Source organism: Elephantulus edwardii, unplaced genomic scaffold (assembly GCF_000299155.1).
Source record: "Elephantulus edwardii isolate Elephantulus edwardi_28Jun2011 unplaced genomic scaffold, EleEdw1.0 scaffold00003, whole genome shotgun sequence".
In the NCBI taxonomy this organism is placed as follows: domain Eukaryota; kingdom Metazoa; phylum Chordata; class Mammalia; order Macroscelidea; family Macroscelididae; genus Elephantulus; species Elephantulus edwardii.
In genome coordinates this window covers 20,101,296-20,126,769 of record NW_006399753.1, presented here as the reverse complement: position 1 = coordinate 20,126,769, position 25,474 = coordinate 20,101,296, and positions in this window count along the sequence as shown.

The following is a 25,474-nucleotide window of genomic DNA, read 5'->3' as shown; positions in this document are numbered from 1 at the left end:
CATGAGTTAGTCTTGTTTTAAGAGAAAAGATATGGAGACAAAAATAACTGGAGTCTGAATCTTGCCTTTACGTCTTGGCAAGTTTTAATCTCCCTGAGCCCTAGTTTCTCATCTTAATACTGAAGTTAATATATATTCTATTTGAACAGTGTGTGTGTGTGTGTGTGTGTGTGTGTGTGTGTGTGTGTGTGTACGTGTGTACCGTTAAGTCAGATCTGACTGGCACGGGAGGAAATTGTCCCTCCTTCTACAGCAGAACGTTTGGTGGACTTGAACTGCACACCTCTGGGATTACAGTGCAGCTTCTTGCCATTTGGCCCAGAGCTCACCAAACATTTTCTTAAGCAACTGGCCTCTTCTTGCTCATCTATACCTTGCTATTACTTCATTCAGTAGTGATTCTCAAACAGCATCCCCTTGCTTTCCTGTAACATAGACACTTGTTAAGTGCTGTTGACTATGGATTATAGAGACTCTATGATCAATGAGCCTAGTCTTTCCCATTACTTGCTGTATGTCTGAGAGCTGGACAATGAGTAAAGATGACAGGGAAAGAATTGACACCTTTGAGCTGTTGTGTTGGAGAAGATCACTGAACATCTCATGGACGGCCAAGACAACAAACAGATTTTCTTAGAGAGGGTGCAGCTGGAGTGTTTGATGGAGGCAAGAATGATGAGGCTTTGCCTCACATACTCTGGGAATGTTACTAAGTGGTGGTGCTATTCCTTGGAGAAGGATATGATGCTGGAAATGGATGTAAGGTTGCCAAAGAAGACCCTCAACCAGGTGGATTGACTCGGTGACTGCTGCAATGGGTTCTTGTGTGTCAGGAAGTGTGAAGATGGCACAGAATAGAACAGCTTTCAGATCTTTTGTTCGTAGGGTTTCTATGAGTTGTACTTGACTCGATGGCACCTAACAACAACAACAACAACAATAATGAACAGTTAATCAGAACCCTGCCTTATCTATGCCATCCTCCCTCTCTCTTACACACTCAAGCCCATTGTTACAGTCACTGTGTCAGTCCATCTCGTTGAGGGTCTTCCCCTTCTTCCCTGGCCTTCCCTTTCTAAAGCATGATGTCCTTGTCCAAGGACTGGCTTCTAATAACATGTCCAAGACGTGTGAAACAAAGTTTCACTCTCTTTGCTTGGTCGCATCTTTTCCAAGACGTATTCACTTGTCCTTTTGGCAGTCCATGGGGTATTCAGTATTCTTCCCCAACAATGAATCTCAAAGGCATCAATATCTCTTCTGTCATCCTTAGTCATTGTCAAACATAGACACTAGAGAGCTAAGTATTCATTTTTCCTAGCTATAATCTAGCGGGCAGTGACTATGTCATACAATTCTGGCCTACTATATAAATTAAAGTCTGATATGTAGGGTTTCCAACAAGCAAAATGAGTGGCTCTCCCACTTTCTTCCTAATTGGAAAGCAGGTGTGATGGCAGCTTTCCTGCTACCACAAAGATGAAAGCTAGATCTGACAGGAAGATAGAAAGAGCTTGGTCTCTGACAATACACTGAGAAGGTCAAAAGAACGACTGTAAAATATAATATAAAACTAATGTGTCAAATGCGGTAATGGTTACCCATGGTGGAGCTCTCTGATTAAAACAAGCTTGGAAGCAGGAGTGGCATCCACTTCTGAAGTAGCTTGCCTCCAGAAACCCTATGAACCTGGAGAGAGGATGAAAGTTATGCAATTGTTCAGGTCTTTCATTCATAGAGTCTCTACGAGTCGCCTATGACTTGACAGCACTTAACAACAATAACAACAATATAAAATATAAAAGAACACTGGGAGAACAAACAGGTGGGTCCTAGAGAAGGTAGAACAAGGCTGTTCCTTGGAGGCAAGGATTCTGAAGCTCCATCTGACATACTTTGGACATGTTGTAAGGAGGGAACAGTCCATGGAGAGGGATGTCATGCTTGGGAGGGTGGAGGGACAGCACAGGAGAGGAAGACCCTTGATGAGATGAATTACCTCAGGGATTGGGGTAATGGGGGTAGTTGTGTCAGAGACAAGGAAATTGGCTCAAGATAGAGAAGGGTTCAGGGCTGTTGTACATAGGGTCGCTATGAGTCACAAGTGACTCAATGACATATTACAAATAACAACAGCAATTTTATCTATATTACCCATAACTTTTCCCAGAAATTTTTTATTATTCTAAGTGAGTAAGTAGTTTTCTTCCTATTAACCTTAACCCATCTGATATAAAGTAACCATCTGGTTTTATTATGTAAAGAGACAATGTACCTCCTCACTGGCTCGAGTTCCATTTCAGACAGATTGAATGCTGGGAATATCATGTGATTCAATGTGAGACGTTCTTTTGGAGCCTGTACTTGGACTCAAGCGGCTCCAGCTCTGTTGCCGGCATTACTAGTCACTGCATTTACAAGCTGCTTCAGTTCCAGGTACTCAGAAAAATCTGAACAAAAAGAAATATTGATGCATAGCTAATGGACTGAATAGGTTTTATTTCCTCATAAGAAAAGAAAAAAAATAACCCCTACAATCTCGTCTTTCAACCTGAACTCCTGCTGACAATGAAATCCGAGGCTTCCATTAGCTGACCCTTCTCTCTGTAGGAGTGAGAATTGAGCCAAGGGACAGCTGAACTGCATTTTATGTGGCATTGGCCTTGATTGCACTGATGAAAGGCAGGCACTGAAGTTCCTTGGCCGGGCCCCACGGGGTGCCCACTTGTGGCTTGGAGGCATGGTGCTGGGGCTCTGCTCCCAGGACTGTCAAGCACACAGGGAGCACAGAAACAATCTGCCCGCCTCATATGGCCTTCCTTGGCTCTGTGATTGCAGCCCTTTTAAGGGATGCTAACAGCGACAGCAAATTCCACGTTAATCCACTTTCTAAGAACAAAAGAGATGTTGTTTGATATTAGCCAATAAGCTCTGGTGACTCAAAAATGGGTCAGAGGCAGAGCCTTTGAGCCCAGGTTGAGGGCCAAAATACACACTGGGCATTGTGTCCAAAGTGAGATTAAACTAGTCCAGGTTCAGACAGCTTATTATTACCTAGGTATGTCGCTTAGTAAAATGATGTGCTCACCAGAAACAGAATCTAAAGTGTCCTTGAGCTGGGCGAGGCTTAAATGCAGACACCAAATGTGAGGGAAGAATTCCATCCCAAGTCAAACCCACTGCCTTAGAGGATTCTCTGACTTAACAACCCTGCAAAACCAGAGAACTCCCACCCGGGGCCCCTGAGGCTGCAGGTCTTTATGGGATCTGATCATCACACTACTCCCCCATGGGTCAGCTGGTGGGGACAACCTGGTTTTAGTTAGCAGCTAAGGGCTTTAGCCACTGTACTACTAGGACTGGAAGCTTCGACATTTCCTCCTAAATGTCGAACTCACATTACATAATGAATCAAATATCAGTCAGGCATTAAGAGTTGTCATTTTAATATCAGGGAAATGGCATATCTTCATCATTAAAATGATCATAGTACAAAGCCAAGACCAATTGCTGTCAAGTTACTTCCAATTCACAGCAGTTTTCAAGGTCACGACTTTGTGGGAGGATGTTACCAGGGTTTTTTTCTGAGGCACCTCTGAGTGAGTTTGAATTGTCAACTTTCTGACCTAGTATTCAAGGACTAAATTATTTTTATCATGTAGGGATTCATTCCAACAATCTCCAGGAAAACAAAACCCACTGCCTATATATATATATATAACATCTTGATAACCATTCAATTTCTTTAATAGTAAATGACACCTTTCCCTGGTTCCTCTTTGCATCATCAGTGCTGTTATTCAGACAAACCCAAACACATACGTGCATGTGTATCTCTGGCTCCTAATAAAGTGCCGTACTTTTGCCATGTTTCATGATGTACTGGACAGTAAAGGCCACGTGTTGTTGGCAAGGCTTTGGGGAGCATGCAGCAATGAGAGTAAATAAGTAGCTAATGTACAATACTCTGCTTCAAGCTAAAACGATCCCAGGGAAAGGTCAAGCCAGGATGAAATACAATACTCATGGTCTAAATACTTGGCGCCAGCCCTTCTTAAAGTAAGATACTCAGCCAAGGCGAAAAGGAAGATAGAAATGCAATCTGTCAGAGTTAGAGGAAATGATTCATTATGATTATCCAATTTCTATTTTTCTCTAATTCAATCTGCACCAACCAGCCCTCTTCATTTTAAGGCTATTTCTCAAATAGACTTTTCCATTGGAGAAGGTTACCAGACAGCACCAGACTGGGTCCCTTTGGTTTGAACCGACTTAAAGAAATTAGCAATCAGAGAGTACCATATGTATCTATATTTGTTCACTAATGTGTCTGTTGTGCTAAGTTCAATGTCTCGATCACAGAATGCACTTCTTAAATATTTGTTGACTTAAATATTATACTGTGCCAGCAAGTCATGTTGAATATTTACGATGAGTCAAAAATTGGGCTCAGTTCCTTTGTTTGTTAGAAGTTAAGGTTTATTGTATTAAATGAATAAGTTTGCACTTTGATGAATTAGTCATTGATTTATGACTTATTGATAGGGGTTAAGGGCCTGGCAATCTTATCTCTCCTGATAAAGTCTAGTTCCTGAATGTGCAAAGCCAAGTTCAGGTAGTCTCTGATCTTTAGGGACTTTGAAAAGCCCTACTGGGCAGTTTGTTAGATTTTTGTTGTCAACGAGGCCTTGTGATGCAGTGCTTACATGTTCAGCTGCTAGTCAAAATGTCAGTGGTTCGAACCTACCAGCTATAAAGAATAAAGATATGATGGTTGTTTCTGCAAAGAGTTAGCCTTGGAAACACAGTGGAACTGTTCTTCTCTGTGCTATAAAGTCACTGCGAGTCAGAATAGACACCATAGAAACAGTTTTTGTGAGAGTTTGTCATTTATGTCTTTATTCAATTGAGTCTTTCTTTGCAATGTCTTCAAATCTTTCATTAGTTGCTTTTTCTCTCATTCTCATTTTTTTCCCCATCAAACAATGCTTGTCTGTGATGTGTGAGGAGCTACGGTTGGTGGGGTTTGTTAGGTGCCATAGGGTCAACTTCAACTCTTAGCAACCCCTGGACAATGGATTGAAAACTTCCCAGATATTGGCCATTCCCACAATCTCCTCTTGGCATAAACCCATTGTTGCAATGAAGTCTCACCATCCTTGCCTCTGAAGAGAATTTTACCTACACTTCGTCCAGGACAGATTTGTTCTTTTGGAAGCTCAAGATATATTCAATACTCTGCTAACTTTCAAAGATATTAAGACCATCATTTTCCTTACAAGAGATTATATACAACACCCTCTTGGAAAAGATGACTCAGAGTTAATACCCCTGGCTGTTTTGAAGCAAATGCACAATACTGAGGGTCTTTGATTCACAACCAAGCCAGTTTACAGGTAGAGGGTAGCACATGTGAAAGTCAGGGTGCCTAATCTCTATTTGGGTCTGTCCTTCTCTCCTGTCATCAGTTATAACAAGGCCAGGGACCAACAATAAATTAGACCATGTGCATGTTAAAGTTGAAGCTGAAGAATATGAAAACAAATCCATGAGAGCTAAAGTATGACCTTGGGTATATTCTATCTGAGATAGAGATGATTTCCAGATTGTATTTAATGCACTGAACATGAATGGCTAAAGAACAGATGAGTTGTGGGATGACATCTAACATGAAGAAATAAAAGACTGATAAAGTCTTCTTTTTAGTCCAGTGGCAGTCATCAAGTAAACCAAGATGAGCACTAACAACAGTGTCTAGAAATTATGGAGGAAGAATCAGGAGACCACGCAATGTATTTTCCTCTGAGGGTCCACTGCTGGTGGTACTGCCCACTCTCAGATGCTGGACAAGAAATACAGACTAGGATGGATACAAAGCCAAGCAGGTTTATGGATTGGCTGAAGGATTTTGCTTATATGGAAAACTTGTGTTTTCATGGTGTTCACTAGCTGAAGCCTGTTTAATGTCTTCAGTCTATTAAAGATTGAACTGGACACTACTGCTGTGAAGCTCTGTGAGTCCTCAGTTCTTAGTGGGATGGAGAAGATCCCACATACAAACAATTTGAAGTCATCCTTGTGGATCTATTCCATGAGCTATCAGAAGAAATGCTAATACCTAGTAGATGATAAAGCCACTCCACATTCACAGGGAGCTGTGGGGCTGACATCTGCAGCTCACAAGAGCCATGATCTTGGGAAAGACCACACATTCCACACAGTATAGGTGGTTCTCACCATGCTGTTCACAGAGGGTACAACACTCCCTAGTTCATAAAATTCATACCTAATTGGCAGTTTAGGACAGCCATGTGTACTTAAGTGTTCTTTAACTTGTCTGTTAAAACAATACTTATAAAAAAAAATATAAAAAAAACCAAAAAACAATACTTATCTACAGATTATTTCATATATCATTCACTCACTCATTGTCATTGAGTCAGAACCAATTCGTAGCTAACCCTGCAGTAGGTTTTTAGAAGCCATAAATTGTTCATCTTTTCCAAAGATCAGCTAGTGGATTTGAACTGCATGCCTTGAGTTGGCAGTGCAACCACGTACCCATTAGGTTACCAGAGCTTCTCAGGGTTTCATGAGTACACTGTAAAATTATGGAAGTAAAACGGTTGGGAGGAGAAAGGGGCAGACGGAGGGACACGCCGGGGGCAGAACCCGGAGCCTGGAAGCGTGCAGGTACAAGTCGAGGCCAGGCAACACAGAGAATGGAAGTAAAAGCACAATAATATTTGAAGGCAATACGTGATAATGAAGACGCTCTGGTGAGCTAGTGGCAAGAAGCTGCACTGCAATCCTGAAGGTACACGGTTTGAGGCCCCCAGCTGCTCTGCAGAAGAAGGATGGGCAATCTCCTCCCATGCTATTAACTGCCTCTGAAAACCTGCCAGAGGGTCAGCAATGTGTTGGTTCTGACTCAGTGGTACACAACAACAACAACAATGTGATAATATATCTTGTTTTGATAAGGTAAATGTTCTTGTCTTTTTTATATTATTAAAGAGTTAGATGTTGGTGTTTAAAATCATATATTATGTGGTACAACCGTTGTAAAATAAATTCATTAAAAGAGGTGAAGTAATTAAAATGACAAGAAAGAAAGAACAAAACAAAATAGTTATCAGAAGCAACTAAAAAACTTGTTCTTGAATGTAGAGGAGCTGAAGAAAATGGAAAAAAAGAATTAAATAAAAGGAATGGGCAGAAGATTTGTAAAGGACAGATTGAGAAGTCAAAGTAAAATATTAAGAAATATGCGAAGTTCTGGAGCTGGGAAACAGTGGTGTTAATTACAAGCTGAATTTTCTTTCTGGCTATCGTGTTAACACCTGCTGGTCTCCAACTGCCTTAACTGCAGGCATGTGGTCTTCCAAATCATCAATAGCTAATGGGACTAGAATAGGAGAGAGAGTACTCCCCACACTATAAAGTGAGATGTAGTGAGAGTAAGACCCCTGGAAAGACAGTGGTGGAGAGAGGTTGTCATCTGTGACAAGGTGACTGAAGGAGAAGCTGATTTGTAACTACCTGGAGGCAAATCTTGCTGGATGATTGAGGGAACAAGATGCTTTTGGAATTTGTGTGGCTGAACTAAAACCAGAACTTTTACTAATTAAGGTACTGTTTTGCTGTTAATCTTGTTTTGGACTGCTGGACTAAACCTGGACTTGCACTGTAAGATGGTCTTTGTGTTTCTCACTCCTCAACATATTTCCCTAGCAAATCGCATTCTTGGTACCACAATTGTGATACTTCAACTGGTCAATTGACTGAAAGAGATCTATATTGTGTCCATTGCAAATAAAGATTACTCAATAGAATGCAGACATTATTGAATTATATAACTATAACAAACTATAACAAACAACCTTTCTGAAAATAATCCAAAATTAGTTGAAGCAGTACATCAGCAAAGAACTAATTACCAGAAATTTAAGCTAGGTTTAGAAGAGGGTGTGGAAGGAATGAAGGCATTGCTGATGTCAGATGGATCTTGGCTGAAAGTAGAGAATACCAGAGATGTTTATGTTTTATTGACTATATAAAGGCATTCAACTGTGTGAACCATAACAAATGATGGATAATTTTGCTGCTATTCTACACAATTGACTGTGGTTGTAGCAGTGAATATGTAGATATACCTGCGTTGTCCCACCTGTGTGGTGATGGATTGAATCTATTCCACATACACAGGTTTGATGTGGTTGTAGAAAGAGCCCCGAGTAAAATTCTTCTGTCTGCCTGCTGTGTTATGGACTGAATTAATACTCTTTAATTAACTTCAGGATTTTCAAGGAGTGAAGTTCAATGAAACTTTAAAAAGGTATAGCAATTGAGAGAACAGTGACAGTTTTAGATACACAACTTATACATTCCTTCAGCTAACATTCATTATGGTTTTATTGCATTTATCACATATATTTACCAACAGTATCTCAACTTTCCCAAAACAATGTAGTCAAATAAGCAATGGTCTTCCTTTTACAAATGAGAAAACACACATTCCAAAAGCTTTAAGAATGGCTCCAAGTCCAGAAACATATTGGTATCATCCCTCAGTGTCATAAATAAGATTTCTTTTTCTTTCAACTCCAATATCAGAAATAAAAATCTCTGCTTCTTTGAAATTGTGAGAGCGAGGGACTTTCTCTACTGCCAATACCTATAGCACTTAAGGAAGGGACAATAAGGAGGATGGTTCTGTCTTTATTTTGTTGTTGATTCTGAACATCTTTCAACTTGGCCTTGCTGGTCTGGCAGTGCTTTAGGGAAAGTGACCTAGCCTATGCATTTGCTAATGGAATCGGGTAGCGAAAACCCTGTAAGATTGGTTGTAGAGCCAGTGATGAGGTAGTGACTCTTTCATAGCTGAATTGACCTCCAGAGGAGAGAGACTTGTTATACCCACAATTTATTTCTTCCTTCTCGAAAAATTCTGACAGCTGACCAGACCAGCTGCACTGAACTGGACAGTCTCTTCAGCTTCATTGGCCTTGTGGGTCTGGTGATTTGGAAACATGAAGCAGCACACGGCGATGCAGTGGCAGTGGCCTCACCAAGGAGACCAGACGACTTTAATCCTGAGTTGATGACAACTGTGGCAGCCTCGAAAAAAAAAAAAAAAGCAGCTGCCAGTGAATCTGGCCAGCTTTTCCCCCTGAACCACCAAGACCAAATATTCATATTGGAGGGACTTTCAGGGTAAGAGGAATTGGAAGAGACCAGAGCAAACTTGTGATAGCAAGATGGGTTAAGGCAGGTTAGGTGAATCTAATTCTTAAAGTAGATAGGTTTGGTATTAGTTTGTACCTGAACTGAGCAAAAAGAAGGAAGTGTACACCTTTCATTGCATTTAGTTCTTAACATATGAACCAAGGTAAATAGCATTCTCTATGATTTGTAGTTGGAGGAATGGCAGTATATTGGCTTGCCCAAGGCCATATGGCTAGCAGGTCAGAGGATGCCTGATTGGCCTATAAAATATGTTTTCAACACAAGCTGTAGCATCTCCTCCCCAGACCAAAGCAAGAATGTGCAGGTACAAAGGGTGCGGGTGCCCAGTTTACCAGCATGAGGTATTCCCCCCGCTGGGCCATCTGATAACCAGAAGAAGCATGTAAGTTGGCAAGGGGATCCTATTATTACTGTGTTTTGTAACAAGCATTATTAGAGCAAAGAAGAATGGCCTAACATGTGGGGTGGGATTGGTCCAATGCTCTAGAAATCATTCTTCTGTTACCATTTTTTTTCTTCTTAAATGCTCAGGTTAAGTCTGGGGTAGACTATTGTTGTTGTTGTTGTTAGGTGCCTTCAAGTCAAGTATGACTCATAGAGATCCTATTAACAGCCAATCTCATCATCTCTGACACACGAAAGCCCTTGCTGAAGTCACTGTGTCAATCTCTCTCTTTGGGACCTTTCTCTCCTTTGCTGACCCTCCGTCTTTCCAAGCATGAGGTCTCTTTCCAAGGAATAACTTTGCCTAGCTATATGTCCAAAGTATGAAAGACAAAACATCACCATCTTTGCCTCCAAAGAGCACTCTCGCTGCACTGTTTCCAAATGATATTTAAATGTTCTTTGGGCAGTCATGGGATATTCTGTGCTCTTCTCTTGCACCACAACACAAAGGCATCACTTCTTCTTCGGTTGTCCTTATTCGTTGTCCAGCTTTCTGAAGCATTGTAGGTGACTGAGAAGGCCATGCCTAAATAAGGTGTACCATAGTCTCCAAATTGACATCATTGCCCTTTATACTTTGGAGAGGTCCCTGACAATAGTTTTATCTAATGCAATGTGTCTACTGATTTCAGACTGCTGGTACTATGGGTATTGATTGTTGATCCAAGCAAGAAATCATTAACAGCTTCACTCTTTTCTCTATCATAATGTTGACTGTTGATTCTATTAATTTTCTTGGCCATACATTGAATGTTCAGTGCTCTTCTCCAACACCACAGCTCAAAGACATCACTTCTTCTTCAGTAATTCTTATTCATTGTCCAGGTCTCAGATGCATAGCTAGTAATCAGAAAGACCATGGCCTGAATCAGGTGCACCCTAGTCCTCAAACTGACATCACTACTCCTCAAAAATTTGGAAAGGTCCCTGACTGCAGATTTTCCCATTGCAATGCATCTCCTTATTTCCTGACTGTTCGTACCAATGGTGATAATTGCGGATTCGAGCAAGATGAAGCTGTTAACAGTTTTAATCTCCTCTCTATCCATCATGCCACTGCCTATTGATCCAGTGTTAAGAGTCCTTGTTTTCTTGATATTGAGATGCAATCTATAATGAAGGCTGCATTCCTTGATCTTCTGCAACAAGTGCTTCAAATGCTCCTCACTTTCAGCAAGCAAGGTTGTGTCATCTGCGTAATTCAGGTTATTGATTAGTCTCTCTCCAATCCTGCCACCACACTCCTGTTCATAGAGTCCAGCATCTCAGATCATTTGCTAAGCATGTAGATTGAACAGTTATGGAGACAGAATACATCCCTGATGCACTCCCTTCCCAATTCCAAACCATGCAGTGTTCTCCTGATTGGTTTGCACAACAGCCTCCTGGTCCAGGTATAGGTTCCTCATGAGCACAATCAAGTGCTTTGGGATTCCCATCCTTCTCAATGTCAGCCACAACTTGTCTTTATCCACACAGTCAAATACCTTTGCATAGTCAATAAAGCATGAATAGATAATTCTTCTAGTATTCCTTATTTTCAGCCAGGATCCATCTGATATCAGCAATGATGTCCCTGGTGCCATGGTCTCTTCTAAATCCTGCTTGAACCTCTGGCAATTCCCTACCTGTGTACTGTTCTAGCCATTTTTGAATGATCTTCAGCAATATTTTGCTTGCATGTGATAAGTATGACTATATATAACTCCTTATTTAGTGTTTACAACTCAAATGCCTGTATGGGTCAGGTTAGTAAGTAAATAAGTGAAGCTGGATTGGTGTAGGACAGTAGGGAAGAGTGGGGAGTATGATTAACTGAAGAACTCCCGTGGGTTTAAAATGACCCAGTACCTGCTGCTTGTTTTCTGATATCCCAGTTTTCTTCGGAAGCTAATCATCTTGATTTTTAGAAGAAATTCCCTTATTTATATTTTTTAAACATGCTGGGTTAGTTAATTGTGCAAAAATTGAGCCAAATGTGCCTGTGACTGATTCTAATTCCCGTGCAACAATCACTTTATTTTATCTAAAATTTTCATTTCTTGTGCAGGTGTGGGTGCTGCACTGCCTTCAGTTGATGGAGAAAGAATGGCATAGAAATGGCACAGAAATGGAGGGTGGTCCTCTTACGGAAGTCCCCAGAAATGACCTATGTGCAGAGTCATTCTCAACAGAGATGTGTAATCTTTACAGGTGACTGGGCAGCTCAATCAGGTCCTTATATTATTGAGTCCCAATAACAGGTAGAGAATAAATATAATTGGAGACTTGCCAAGACATTGAGTGGGCTGCCTGCTACAGGAGGGTGATCACATGAAAACTTTTCCTGTGTAGGTTTCTTTTCTGGAGCAACCATCATTTCTTGAGTGATCACTCTTTTCTGAGGCTACTGAGATTGTTTCAAGTTTTTCGCTCAATATCTCATTTTATCTTCACAATAAAATCCATTGACTCAGCTAATCCTGGGGATTTTAGAATTCCAAAGATGCTGGTCAAAGTGAATGTAATATGTGTGAGTTGATACATATACATATATAATGTCATAAGTCACCTCCCTCTTCTCAATGTCTTCCACATGGCCTCACCCCTCTTGTTGATAGGTTAAGTGGGGGACCAAGCTGACTAATGATATTCTATGACTTGTGAGTTTGAAATGATGCTGTTTTATCCATGATGAGTGCTTAAACTAGGAGGCAATGTGAAGTGAGGAGCTAAAATTTTTCTTATGAGATAGTTCTTTCCAATACAATTCCTGTGGCTCCTGCTTCCCTTTCTAGTCTCATCTTTCATTAGTTTCCTCCACATTCTTTCTCTCCAGCTATTCAGGTTTTCTTTCATGTATTTAAGAAGTAATGTATGCTTTGTATCAGTAACAATAGCTAAATTCAGTGAGATAGTAATCAGTTGTCTAGAGAGCAGAAAAATGGAACATGGTGATACAGGGCCACAAGGTTCTCTCTGAAAGGGCACCAGAGAGAGTGAAAGCATCACAGCCTCTCACTGCCCCACAGCAGAATATAGATAAAGATCCTGTAGCCAAGCCCTATGGTGCCATCAGAGCCACAGGATCAGCAAAAGATTGGTTTATTCCTTGTTGACTCACAGTTGTGACATTGAAAATAGGGTTTATTAGAGAAGTAAGTTGGAGAGCAGGGGAGGCAATGAATATCTGACAATACAAGTCCAAGTTTAGTCCACTGGTCCCAAGGCACAAAAAAGTCCAGACTCCAGCTTCCAGTTTTGCAATACAAATTCAAGAAGCTTCTGGTTTCCCCAATAATCCAGCAAGGTTTGCCTCGAAATTATAAGTCAGCTTCTCCTTAATTATCTGGTGAGCAGAGTAAAACCTTTAACTGTGGCCTTTCTCTCAAGGTTCCTGTGGTTATACCTTGCCACAATTTCTCTCCACCACAGTCACCAGGGTCATGCTCCAGTCTCCCTCATGTTTTGCTCTCTTCAAGACTTTCTTGCTCAGTGTGGAGAGCACTCTTTTTCTTATTCTAGTCCCACAGCTGTTGATGATTTGCAAGACCATGTTTCTGCACCAAAGAGGGCTAAGGTAAAATAGCTAAGAAAGGCCAACTTTTGGTTAACACGGCACCAACAAATGCTAGTATAGAGAGACTGGAATTCTCATGCACGACTGGTGGGACTTTATGTAAAATGGTGCAATTACTATGAAAAGCAGTTTGACACTTCCTTGAAAAACTAAAGATGGAAATATCCTTTGATCCTATAATCTTTGCAAGAAGTAAAGACCATACCCATACCCATGTTTATTGTATCAAGCAACCTCAAAGTCCATCAAATAATGAGTTGTTATAAAGGAGCCATGGCACATTAAATTCACACAACTATGCAACAGTGTTGTATAGTGCACACTATGTTAACAGGGAAGAATGAAGAAGAATTTAAGAAACACTGCGTAGCAGGATAAATCTAGAGAATATCATCTTGAGTGATGCCAGTCAGTCACAAAAGGACAAATATTGTATTTACTGATATAAAAACCTAAAGAAAAGTTTGCACACATGCAGGATCATTCTGAGACTGTTACCAGGGATGGAAAGGAACAGAGGGGAAGAAAAATTACTAAGTAGGTCATAATTGTTATTAAGATGGGTGAAGGGAAAGGCATATATAATAAGGTGGTGTATGCTATGAACAAAATATATGTGAAAGAATGAATGAAAAAAAATCAATGTGCTTTGTAAACTTTTACTCAAATCTCAATTAAAAAACACCTCAGATCATTTGTATGTATAGTCTCACTTCCTAGTGAATAATTGACTGTTAGGTGTCATCCAATGAACTATGATTGAGACCCTATGAATCCGGCTGTATCCTGCACCATCCTCACTACCTCTGATATGCTTGAGCCCATTGTTACCTTCACTGTGTCAATCTATCTTGCTGAGTGTGTTCCTGAACTCTTTCTGTAACCCCCTCACTTTCCCCAGCATCATGTGTTTTTCCAAAGAATGGCGGCTCCTGATCACATGCCCAAAGTTTGTGAGACTGTTTCACCATTCTCTAAGGATCGCCCGGGCTGCTCTTCTTCCAGTACAGACTTGTTTGTTCTTTTGACAGTCCATATTCAATGCTCTTCTACAACACCACAATTTAAAGGCACTATTCATGACTTTTTAGTTCCTTTGACTCCTTTGAAGCTTAGCTCAAATGTCTTCTTTAAAGAAATTGTGTACTTGAGGAAAGATGAGTGTTTTTCCTCATTGTGTAATTCCACTTGTACATTTTTATGACATTATGCATTTTCTGTTTCTTCAAAACTTTAGTTTACCTTTTCTGGTCATAGTTTCAACTTTGTAGAATGGATGGCTTTCTCTCTGTCACATAAGTCTTATATACTATGACAGGTTCGGAAGCCGGAGTGGCATCCATGTTCTAAACGACATGTCTCTGGAAACTCTACGAACTTTGATAACTGTCGATAGTTGTAGAGGAGCTTCAGGCATTTTGTTCATAGGATCACATATGAGTCACGCTCGACTCAAAGGCAATCAACAACAACAACCTTTGAGTTGGCAGTCACTAGAGCTCTCTTTTAATAGAAGAGGGTGGATTTTCTGGTCTTCTCTGTGAGCCTAGATGATAGTGAAAACCTTCTTTGGAAAGGCATAAATTAGGAAAAGAAAAACCCAAACCCAATCATAGAAGTGAAACTGCATTATTTGAAACATGGTTGAAGGATCAGGGAACATTTACCCGTGAGAAAGAAGGTTCTAGGTGACATAATTACCTTTAAATATTCAGGAGTATGCCAGTTAAAAGAAGGATTACACTTATTTAGTAAACCTCCAAGCCAGACCTAGGATCAGTAGGCAATAGTTACAGAAAGTCAAGTATCAATTCACTTTACAGAGCAGAAAACTCCAACAGAGATCTCTGAGCTTGGAATGGACTGAAAACAAGGGATGCTGGACAGGAATACTAGGAAGATGAGGCCAGGCAATGGAGTGACTTGGAGTTAGATATTCCTGGGATTACATTACAGTCACTTAGCAAATGTGTGACTGATACAAAGTTGATTAATATTTTGGCTTCGATTTCATAATGTTTTAAATGGAGATAATGATATCCAGTACACAGTTGTTTGCAAGCATTATAAACATTAACTAAAGGGCAACCTTATGCCTCCGTAGTCCTCTGTGTGTGTGTCTGTGGGTACCTTCTCATCTGACGTTCTGTGATTCCCAAAGCTTTGGTGGATGAAAGGTGAAGGAATGAATTTCTGCATTCTTTCGGTACTCCCCAGTATTTTGAAATGGACTTCAAAGCCTTTGAAAGTGCTCCAGGTTCTTATGAGAGTGTTTTGATGTGATGTTCTCCGATTGAAAATTCCCTTTGTAACAAATGGAAAATACTTGCCATCATCTTAGTGCCACCTCAGCCTGAAAAATGCTCCTCACTTTCCCTGTGCTGAACGAGGAATGAGGACTTTTTCTGAGGAGTTTGTAAAAGACAGAGAATGATGAGCGATCATAGTTCATTCCCCTGGTTAACAGCATGATTTGATTGTGTTTACAGATCAGACTTGCGTTTGGGGACCTGGGAGCCTTCCACTGCGTATTTATCAAATTGCAAACAGGACCACTTATGCATCGTTGGTGATAAAACACCACCACACAGCTGAATAGCTCTCCCAGTAGAAGATGATTGTTTCCCAAGATAAAAGCTGGCTACCTGATGCCAGAGCGATTCATCAATTCAATGACAAATCGAAGTGGGCGGGTGGGGGAATCAGACAAACCACTTGTTCGGTGGAGCGTAGGACCAACAATGGATTGAATGCAAACACAGCCAAGGCAAACTCAACTCAGAGGGGGAGCTTCATGGGAATTTTCATTAGTTTAGTGGTTTCTGCTACTTTTTCTTTTTGGGTTTCCAACTTGCACCCTAATTACCTGTGCGCATAGAAGTCAAGAACAATCAGTTGGCTTGCTATCATAAATTGTGGTTGCATACCTAATTAGATGGCACTGTACAGTTTCCAAAGAAAACTTGTCTGGACAGTAGAATCCTGGTTTATATAAAGGAAGAAACCCTATCCTGACAGATAAGCCGCCAAAGAGACATCTTGACATCTAAGAGCAACCTTTGTTTGCATTCCCCACCCCCTTACCCACAATCAAGTCAGAGTAGAATAAGCCTGGGCTTTGAAGTCAGGAAGAACTCATTTGCTTATTGTTGTATTCAGAATCCTTCTATTATGCCCCTTCCCTGCTGGACTCTGGGGTTCCAGCAAGGCTCCCCTCACCAGCAATTTGCCCCTCTGAATATTATCATTTAGAAGGATGATAGAGACAGATAGGCAAGACATGTAAACATATAATCTTCAAATGCTGGCTTCTGTGCTTTTAAACAAGTTTTAATTTATATTGGTTTGCTCACAAAGTTAATATACACTGTGTTTCACACTATTCATTTATATTGTGTTTCATAGAATCATTACCAAGCATTGTTGTTGTTTGTTGTTATGTGCCGTCGAGTCGTTTCCGACTCATAGCGACCCTATGCACAACAGCCCTAAACCCTGCTCTATCCTGCGCCAACCGCACTGCCTCTGACACACCCATCCCGATTACCCCAGTCACCCAATCAATCCATCTCATAGAGGGTCTTCCCCTCCTGCGCTGTCCCTCCACCCTCCCAAGCATGATGTCCCTCTCCAAGGACCGGTCCCTCCTGGCAACATGTCCAAAGTATGTCAGATGAAGCCCCAGAATCCTTGCCTCCAAGGAGTAGCTTGGTTTAATCCTCTCCAAGATGAATCTGTTTGTTTTCCTGGCAGTCCATGGTACATTCAGTACCCTTCTCCAGCACCACAGCTCAAAAGCATCCACTCTCCTTCTGTCCTCCCTAGTCATTGTCCAACTCTCTGAAGCATAACAAGCGATTGCAAATGCCATGACCTGTATCAGGTGCACCTTAGTCTCCAGAGAGACACTGTTGCTCCTGAGTACCTTTGAGAGGTCCCTAACAGCAGACTTTCCCATCGTGATACGCTTTTTGATTTCCTGACTGCTGGTGCCAAGAGTGTGGACTGTGGAGCTGAGCAAACTGAAGCTGTGAACCAAGCATTATGTTTTATAAAATCAATCAGCCTGGGACCTTGGCCATCATTACCCAATCTTTTCAGGTCCCTGCCGGATCCTTCCCATTTCCTTCACCCCTCTCTCCACCAACCAAACTGTTCAACCCTGTGGTTTCAACTCCTATCCATCCTCACCCCTCTGTTCCCACCCTGTCCCCCTTTGGGTCCTATATATGTTTTATGTGCTTTTTATTTTTGCGTATATGGTGATAAGTTCTCTATGATGCCTCAGTCATAACAAGGGCTCAATGAGCTGTATCTCTCCCACCTGCTCTCCATAGTAATTATCAAAGGTCAAGTCTGCGGCCATCAAGTTGATTCTATCTCAGAACGTGTGTATGGGACAGAGTAGAACTGCTTTGGGGTGTTTGCAGGGATGTAAACCTTTGTGTAGACTGCTTTATCATTCTCCCTTGGAATAAGGCTGGTGGCTCCCAACCAACGCCTTTTCTTTTGCAGTTTAATGTCTTTTTTATTTTTTTTTAATTTTTATTTTTTTTTTAATGTCTTTATCACAATACCCCACTCTGACAGGACTTTGGAAAAAGAATACATGGGCCTACCCAGTTGTGGTTGATGCTTTTCTTAGGGTCATAGAGGCAACACTGCCATGCTATGAACTGTAGGTAGATTAGGACAAGCTAACTTTATTGTGTGATATTCCTGTGAAAGTCTGTCCCTTAAGTTCCAGAGCCCACCAATTCTAATCACTTTCATTCTCCATTTTGCTATGCCAAATTGAATGCTTTTAGATAAGCTGTTTCCTATCCATAAATACTCTTAAACAAATACCAAAACTACTGCAAACAGCTTGTCCTGTATGCTGAGTAATTCTACCTTCTATAGAAAGGCTGTGAGGTGTCGTGTTATTTATAATCACTCTACAGAATGTAGGGAGCTCTGGTGGCCTCGTGGTAAGAAGCAGCGCTGCAATCCTAAGTGCATGTGGCTTGAATCCACCATCTGCTCCACAGGAGAAGGTTAGGCAATCACCTCCCTTGTAATTTTACTGTCTCTGAAAACCTGGAGTTACAGCTATTGGTTGGTTTCTACTTAATGGCACATCATAACAACTCATGATGTGGAACTTGTGCTGGGCGCTGTTAGAATGACTGTGTGATTGCCTTGTTAAAGAAATCGGGGCCCAAAGAAGAGAGATTGGGACATAGGGTAATAGGAATGTACTGATTAGAACATTAATGTCATTATTAACTAACAACTATAATTTTAAACTCAAATGCAATTATGATGGATCTAAAATATATAATTAACCAACAAAAGTATATCTGCAGTTCCAAATAATTGCATTACAATAAATCTTTATGCTCTAGTCCATTTGGGAAGCTAAGGAGACAAACATGGCTTACATTAGATATTTCCCTTCTAATTTCCTAACATCATTCTATTGCTTCAAGTATTTATAGTTTATGTCTTATTCTCTGCATGTTTCAGGGGAGATAAAAAATTGTTTTTCTTTGAATAACTGGGGAAATCTATACTGTATAACAAAAAAGAGTAAATATTTGAGACTATTAGCAACATTCCCTCTCACAAAAAGAGAAATGCTGGGGGGAGGGTTGGAAGGGGAGAAAAGTGTAACAATGAATGAATGGAAATCCAAAGTCTCTGTAAATTTTCATTGAAATTAATAATAAATTAAAAAAATATTCACGAAGAGAAAAAAAAAGCTGCTTAGGTTTCTCAGAAATTACCAGTCTAACTTTTCAGTTATGTAAATTATGGTAAAGGAGCCAGAAATCTGGAAAAGGCTAGAAGGAAGTAGACAGATTCTGTCTGGAAAAGGCAGAAAGTTACTGAAAGGAAAAATAAATGAGAAAGGACAATAGAATTAAGATGCAGAATGAGCCTGATGGGAGAAATCTTGAGAAAAGTTGGTCAGGAAAAAGATTTCTGTGGTTGGGTGCCCACAGAATAAAAATGTGAGATCTGAGGGGAACTCTGGTGGCCTAGTGGCAAGGAGCTGCAACTACAATCCCAGAGGCTCATGGTTTGAATCCACCAGATGCTCTGCCGGGGAAGGAGGGACAATCTCCTCCTGTACCAGTCAGATCTGATTTGACGGTACACTCACAGACAAAAATAATAAAATAAAGAAAAATTAAATTAAAAAAAATGTGAGATCTGGAAACAGATTGATGAGTAAAAGAGATGTCTTAAGACGTTTGGCTTTGTGTTATAAACATAATTAATTCTGGCATTCTTTTAGGAAACTCCAGTAAAGACACAAATTATATCCCAATTATTGTTGTTGCTGAGAAGATTGATATTTTTTTTTAAATACAATACTAGGGAGAGTAGGAACCTTACAATTACTTTATGAAATGATAAAATTTAACTTTTAATAAAGTTCTTCAATGGCTTTAACAATTTTGTTGCTTTAAAATTCTCTATTTATCCACCTATCTCTCAAGACATTTCTTCAATGTTAGGAAGGAAAGGCTGATTATCTAAGGGCTTTGAAGTGCGATAAATCAGGATTTGGGCACTGATTTCCTACATTGTAACCAAGTCTGAGTGGTATTATCTCTAGAATTCTTAGTTTTCTGATTTAAAATATGGAGTTAGTAATACTTACTCTATAGAATTATTATGACTCAAAAAAAAATTGCCTAGAAAATGATCTCGAAAGGACTGAGACTTGTTGTATCAGCCCAAGTCCCTTTAGGGGACTTCATTCAACTTAAGAAAATTTGAGATGAAGGCAATAGCAGAATTATTGTTAAGATAAAATCAGAGTGTAGGAGAACCGCAAAAGATAGTGCAATACTCTGGGGCTCTGATGCAAGTAAAAGGAGTGTTTACTGGAGAGAAACAGCTCTGGGTGGTGGATGATAGTCACTTGGAGATGGGAAATTACTTGTGCACCCTCTTTTCTTTCCTTTCTCTGATTTCTCTGAAGGTCTGCTATTGGCCAAACTCATCTTGAAGCCATTTGACAAGAGATTTCTTTAAGGTCAGACTTCTGGGGCCTAGAGAAGAGTAGAGCAGGACGGGTACAAATGAAAATACTTATGATGATCAGTGAGCGCTAGTTACTTGCTCAACTTTTTCATTGCCAAGAACATGGACAAAAGAGTATCTCACACATGGAAGAATAAAGATACTGTAGAGTGGTGCTGGAATCTCTGGGTGATGCGATTTATTCACTGAATAAATAAAAGGTTGGAGGATCAAGATCACACAGATATGTTTTCAAAGAAGGAATTTGAAATCTACTTCTAAACAATAGTTGTTTCAAAACTCTCGAGCTCAGTTCTAGTCTGGCACTCAGGGATCACTATAAATTGGAATTCTCTAAACAGCAAGTGGCTTGGTTTTTCAAAATGACATTATCAGTCTCTGAAAGACTGTGCTTCTGGAGCTTTCTACAGATTGTAACACAACACAGACTGCGGCTCTAGAGTTGAGAATGTCAGCCTTTACCTCAAGAAAGAGCAGGCAAGGCTGAGCCAGGTTGGGGCCTGACTCCCCATGAGGGAGTTCAGAGGACTTGCGATGCTGGTCAGAGGTAAACAGGAGCTCTTGTTTCAGCAGTGGCTTTTCAAGTTTGCCTCTTGGCATGAACTTGACTCTGACAGAGGGTATCGTATGAATAGGGCACATGTTCAAGCATGTAAGTTAATCACAACTTGATGGATCAATTCTCATCTTTCAGAACATGACTCACAGCTCTTCGCCAAAGCTCATGGTAGGGCATGCTTACTGAGAATGTGCTATTGGTCACTCGATTAAAAAAAAATTATTGATGATTTGAAGACCACTTTTGGGGAAATTTTGTCAGGCTGCTCTTTGATTTACTCCATTTGCAAAACATCTGATTTTACAGCAAATGAGCCTTTGCTCTTCCATCCTCCCACTAAGCTGAAAGATGCCATCCTCCTTTAAATTACAAAAAATAGTATGAGAAAGTCTGCTGTTAGGGACCTCTCTACTCAAGAGCAACGGTGTCTCTCTGGAGACTAAAGTGCGCCTGATACAGGCCATGGTCTTTGCAATCACTTGTTATGCATCAGAGAGTTGGACACCGACTAGTGAGGATAGGAGAATCGATGCCTCTAAGCTGTGGTGCTGGAGAAGAGTATTGAATGTACCATGTACTGCTTGGAGAGGGACTTCATGCTTGGGAGGGTGGAGGGATGGCACAAGAGGGGAAGATCCTCTATGAGATGGATTGATTTGGTGACTGGGGTAATCGGGATGGGTGTGTCAGAAGCAGTGCGATTGGCACAGGACAGAGAAGAGTTTAGGGCTGTTGTACACAGGGTAGCTATGAGTCGCAAACAACAACCTCATCTTAATGACAAGAAAAAAAGAGCCTTGTTCTACTTGGCCGAAAACCAAATAACTGATAGTTTAAACCCCCTAGAGATATCACAGAAGTTAGACCTCTCACACATATTACAGCCTATAAAAATCTTGAGGCAGCTTTGCTCTGTCCAACAGGATAACTAAGTCCTAATTGATTCAAGGACACTCAACACCAACAATTCCAGGAACTTGAGAATGTGACCTTAATTGGAATCTGCATTCATGCATTCTGAGAGACTGATAGTGGACAAACCTTTGGAGGAGATGGCTGTGTGTACAAAAGATGACAGTGCTGGGTCATTAACTAAGGAAGCTAGTAACTGTCAAAGGCTTAGAAGGAATTCTCTCCTGGAGTCTCTGTAGGGTGTGTTCACTTCTGTTGTGTTAAGTTTAGGGTTCAAGTATCCAGAACGGTGAGAGAAAAACATTTATAGTTTTCCAAAGCCACCAATTTGTCGTAATTTACTGTAGGAACTCTAGGAGATAATACGCCTTTTATTAAATTTTCTCTGCTGATTAGGTGACGACTAAGCAATTTTAAGGCTTAGCACCCTAAAGTGTTACAGTATGAAAAACTAAACTTGAAACACAGACTGAAAAAAAAAATCCAAGGCTGCAACCTTGACTGTGCATTACCTCTCAACATCAAGCAAACAAAAATGTTCACAATTGGACCAAAAGGCAATGTCATGATACATGGAGAAAAGATTGAAAGTGTCAGTGACTTAATTTTACTTGTGTTGACCATCAACATCTATAGTAGCAGCAGTTAATAAATCAAAAGACATGTGTTAGGCGAATCGACTGTGAAGGATAAGTTTAGACTAGTAAAGGGCAAGGACGTCAGTTAAAGACCAAGTCATACCGGAGCCAAGCCATGGCTTCAAATGCAAATTGTTTCACATGCATATGAAAGTTGGACAACTGAATAAGGATGATCGAAAAAGAATTGAAGACTTGTGCTTTTGGCAAAGAGTATTGAATATACCATGTTGCTGTTCCTATGTGCTGTTGTGTCACCTGCGACTCATAGCGACTTTGTGTACAACAGCCCTAAACTCTGCTCTATTCCTTGCCAATCTTATTGTCTCTGACACACCTATCACCATTACCCCAGTCACTGAATCAATCGTCTCATTGAGGATCTTTGTCTCCTCTGCTGTCCCTCTACCCTTCCAAGCATGACGTCCCTCTCCAAGGACTGATCCTGCTTTGCAACATGTCCAAAGTATGTCAGACAGAGCTTCAGAGTCCTTGTCTCCAAGAAGCAGCCTGGCTTCATTCTCTCAAGGATGAATTTATTTGTTCTTCTAGCAATCCATGGTATATTCAATACTCTTCTCCAGCTTAAAGGCATCAACTCTCCTTTCACCCCTAGTCATTTTCCGGCTTTGATTTTATTATTTTCCCCACCAGTCTGTGGTACTATGGTATGTATTTAATATGTATACAGTATATATATATATATAATATATATATATATATATTTTTTATTACATATGTAATATGTATGTATGTATATATGGTATGGTATATATATATAATCTATATATGGTATATATATAGAATATATAGAATATATCATAGACTGGGGGGAAATAATAAAATCAAACCAAAACAAAACATCCAAATAAGCTAAATCCTGGAGGATGTGTGTTCAAGGTACTCTTTAGAAGCAAGGGTAGTAAAATGTGTCTCACATCCTTTGGTCATGTTATCAGGAGTTACCAATAGTTGGAAAAAGAGATACTCATGGGAAAAGGAGAAGATCAGTGAAGAAAAAGGAGACCTCGAAGATATGGGTTGACACAGTGACTCCAACAATGAACCTCACCATGACTCAGGACAGAGTACTGTTTTGATATGTTATTCATAGTTGATAAGAGTGGTAGGCCTGTCTGTCGACAGCACCAGACAGAAACAACAACAGCAAAGCCTACATGATACATTTTCCTGTAGTTTCAAAAAAGTCATCTCAAATTCTGAGAAACTGTGCCATCAAATTTGTACCTTAAGCACTTTCAGTGAAACATCATTGAGTTGAGAGAGAAGTAGAAGGAAGCGTTTTGGAAGAAGAAATTGCACGTCCTAGATGCTTACATTGGCTTTGCTCCTCTCTGGCCATTTGACCCTGAAAAAAGTCATCCAGTCCAAAATTGTCTCACTTATAAAACACACGGCCCACCTATTTTACAGGGATAGCAAGAAGATTAAATTACTCCAAGTTGTTTTGAAGTGCCAACGTGCTATACACTAAAATGCTAAATGTTATAGTGCACCCTTCATTATTCATAACATATGCACATATAAATTGGTTGAATCAAATTCTGTTTTCTTAACTTAGAATTTGTGATGGTTTGAGAAACTAAGGTTTTAGTCCTGTCTCTATTAACAAAGTCAGCAGCTACATAGAGGTCTTTGGATGAGTTATTGATTCTCTTAGAGAGACAACTTTAGTATTTATTAAATGAAGGTGTTTGGGTAATCTCCAGTGCTGCTTCTGACTCTGTGTCTAAGACATTTCAAGAAAAATTTTTTTTATTTTTTATTATTTTTTTGTGTGAGTGTACCGTCAAATCAGATCTGACTGGTACAGGAGGAGATTGTCCCTCCTTCCCCGGCAGAGCATCTGGTGGATTCGAACCGTGTGCCTCTGGGATTGTAGTTGCAGCTCCCTGCCACTAGGCCACCAGAGCTCCCCAAGAAAATTAAGTTTAGCAGAATGTTTCTCTCTCTTGGTACACTTGTTATCTCTCGTGGATTAAATTATTATTATTTAATACTGACAATCCTGAGCTTGTTCACAGAATTTCAGATTCATATTACCCACTCTTTGGATGCTAAACAGTCTCTCAGCTCTGAATCCAAAGAAAGACTGCAGAAAGTTGACTGAACAGTAGCAAAAATTTTAAAAAAAGGATTCTATTAGCCCATTTAATTTATAAGACACTGAGCAGAGCAAGTTTTATCTTCATCTGAATTTAGAGCCCAAGTCATGGTATCTAGACTTGTTTCTTTCCACCTCTCAATGCTGATTTTGACAGTGTTGGCACCAGTCGTTGAATTCATGTGACAGGGTAGTTCTGCTGTATCACCTCTTGTTTAAACGTATCAGGAGAAGGCTGGTCTCAGGACACAGGGTAATGTTCTCATTGAATCTCACTGGCTATGATTGGCTTATGCAATCAGCATGAAACAAATTGCCACAACTGTGAGGAAGTCCCCCAAATCAGCTTAGGTCTGGGTTATGTGATTCCCTACTTAGTCAGGGACCTGCCTGGTGGTATGCTGGGGTCAGCCAAATAATACATGCCCAGGAATTTTTTTTTTTGTAGTTTTTTATACTGTTGGTAGCAGACATTTGGAAACAGTTTCAAATAGAACAAAAAAAAAAAAAAATCACTGCATGTTGTAAAATAAAGAAAGTGTATGTCATGGCTGTACCCTTTCTCTACTCCTACCTAATTTGCATGTTTAACAAGTCATTCAAGAAGTTGGACAATATGCAGAACAATGTGGCATCTGGATTGGAGGGAGACTTATCAAAAACTTGACAATGAATAGATCTGAATAGGTCTGAATAGATCTGGTCCTCCGGCACTACCCTTGTTATTTCTCCTATGCTCAACCAGTGATGCAGTCATTGTGTTAATTTATTTTGTTGAGGGCTTTCCTCTCTTTCTCTAACCTGTCACTTTTCTGATATGGTGTCTTTTCCCAGTAACTGGTCCCTTCTAACAATAGGCCTAAAGTACAGAAAATAGAGTTTCTCTTGCTTCTAAGAAGCACTCTGGTTACACTTCCTCCAAGACAAACTTATTGGGGTGTGGTGTT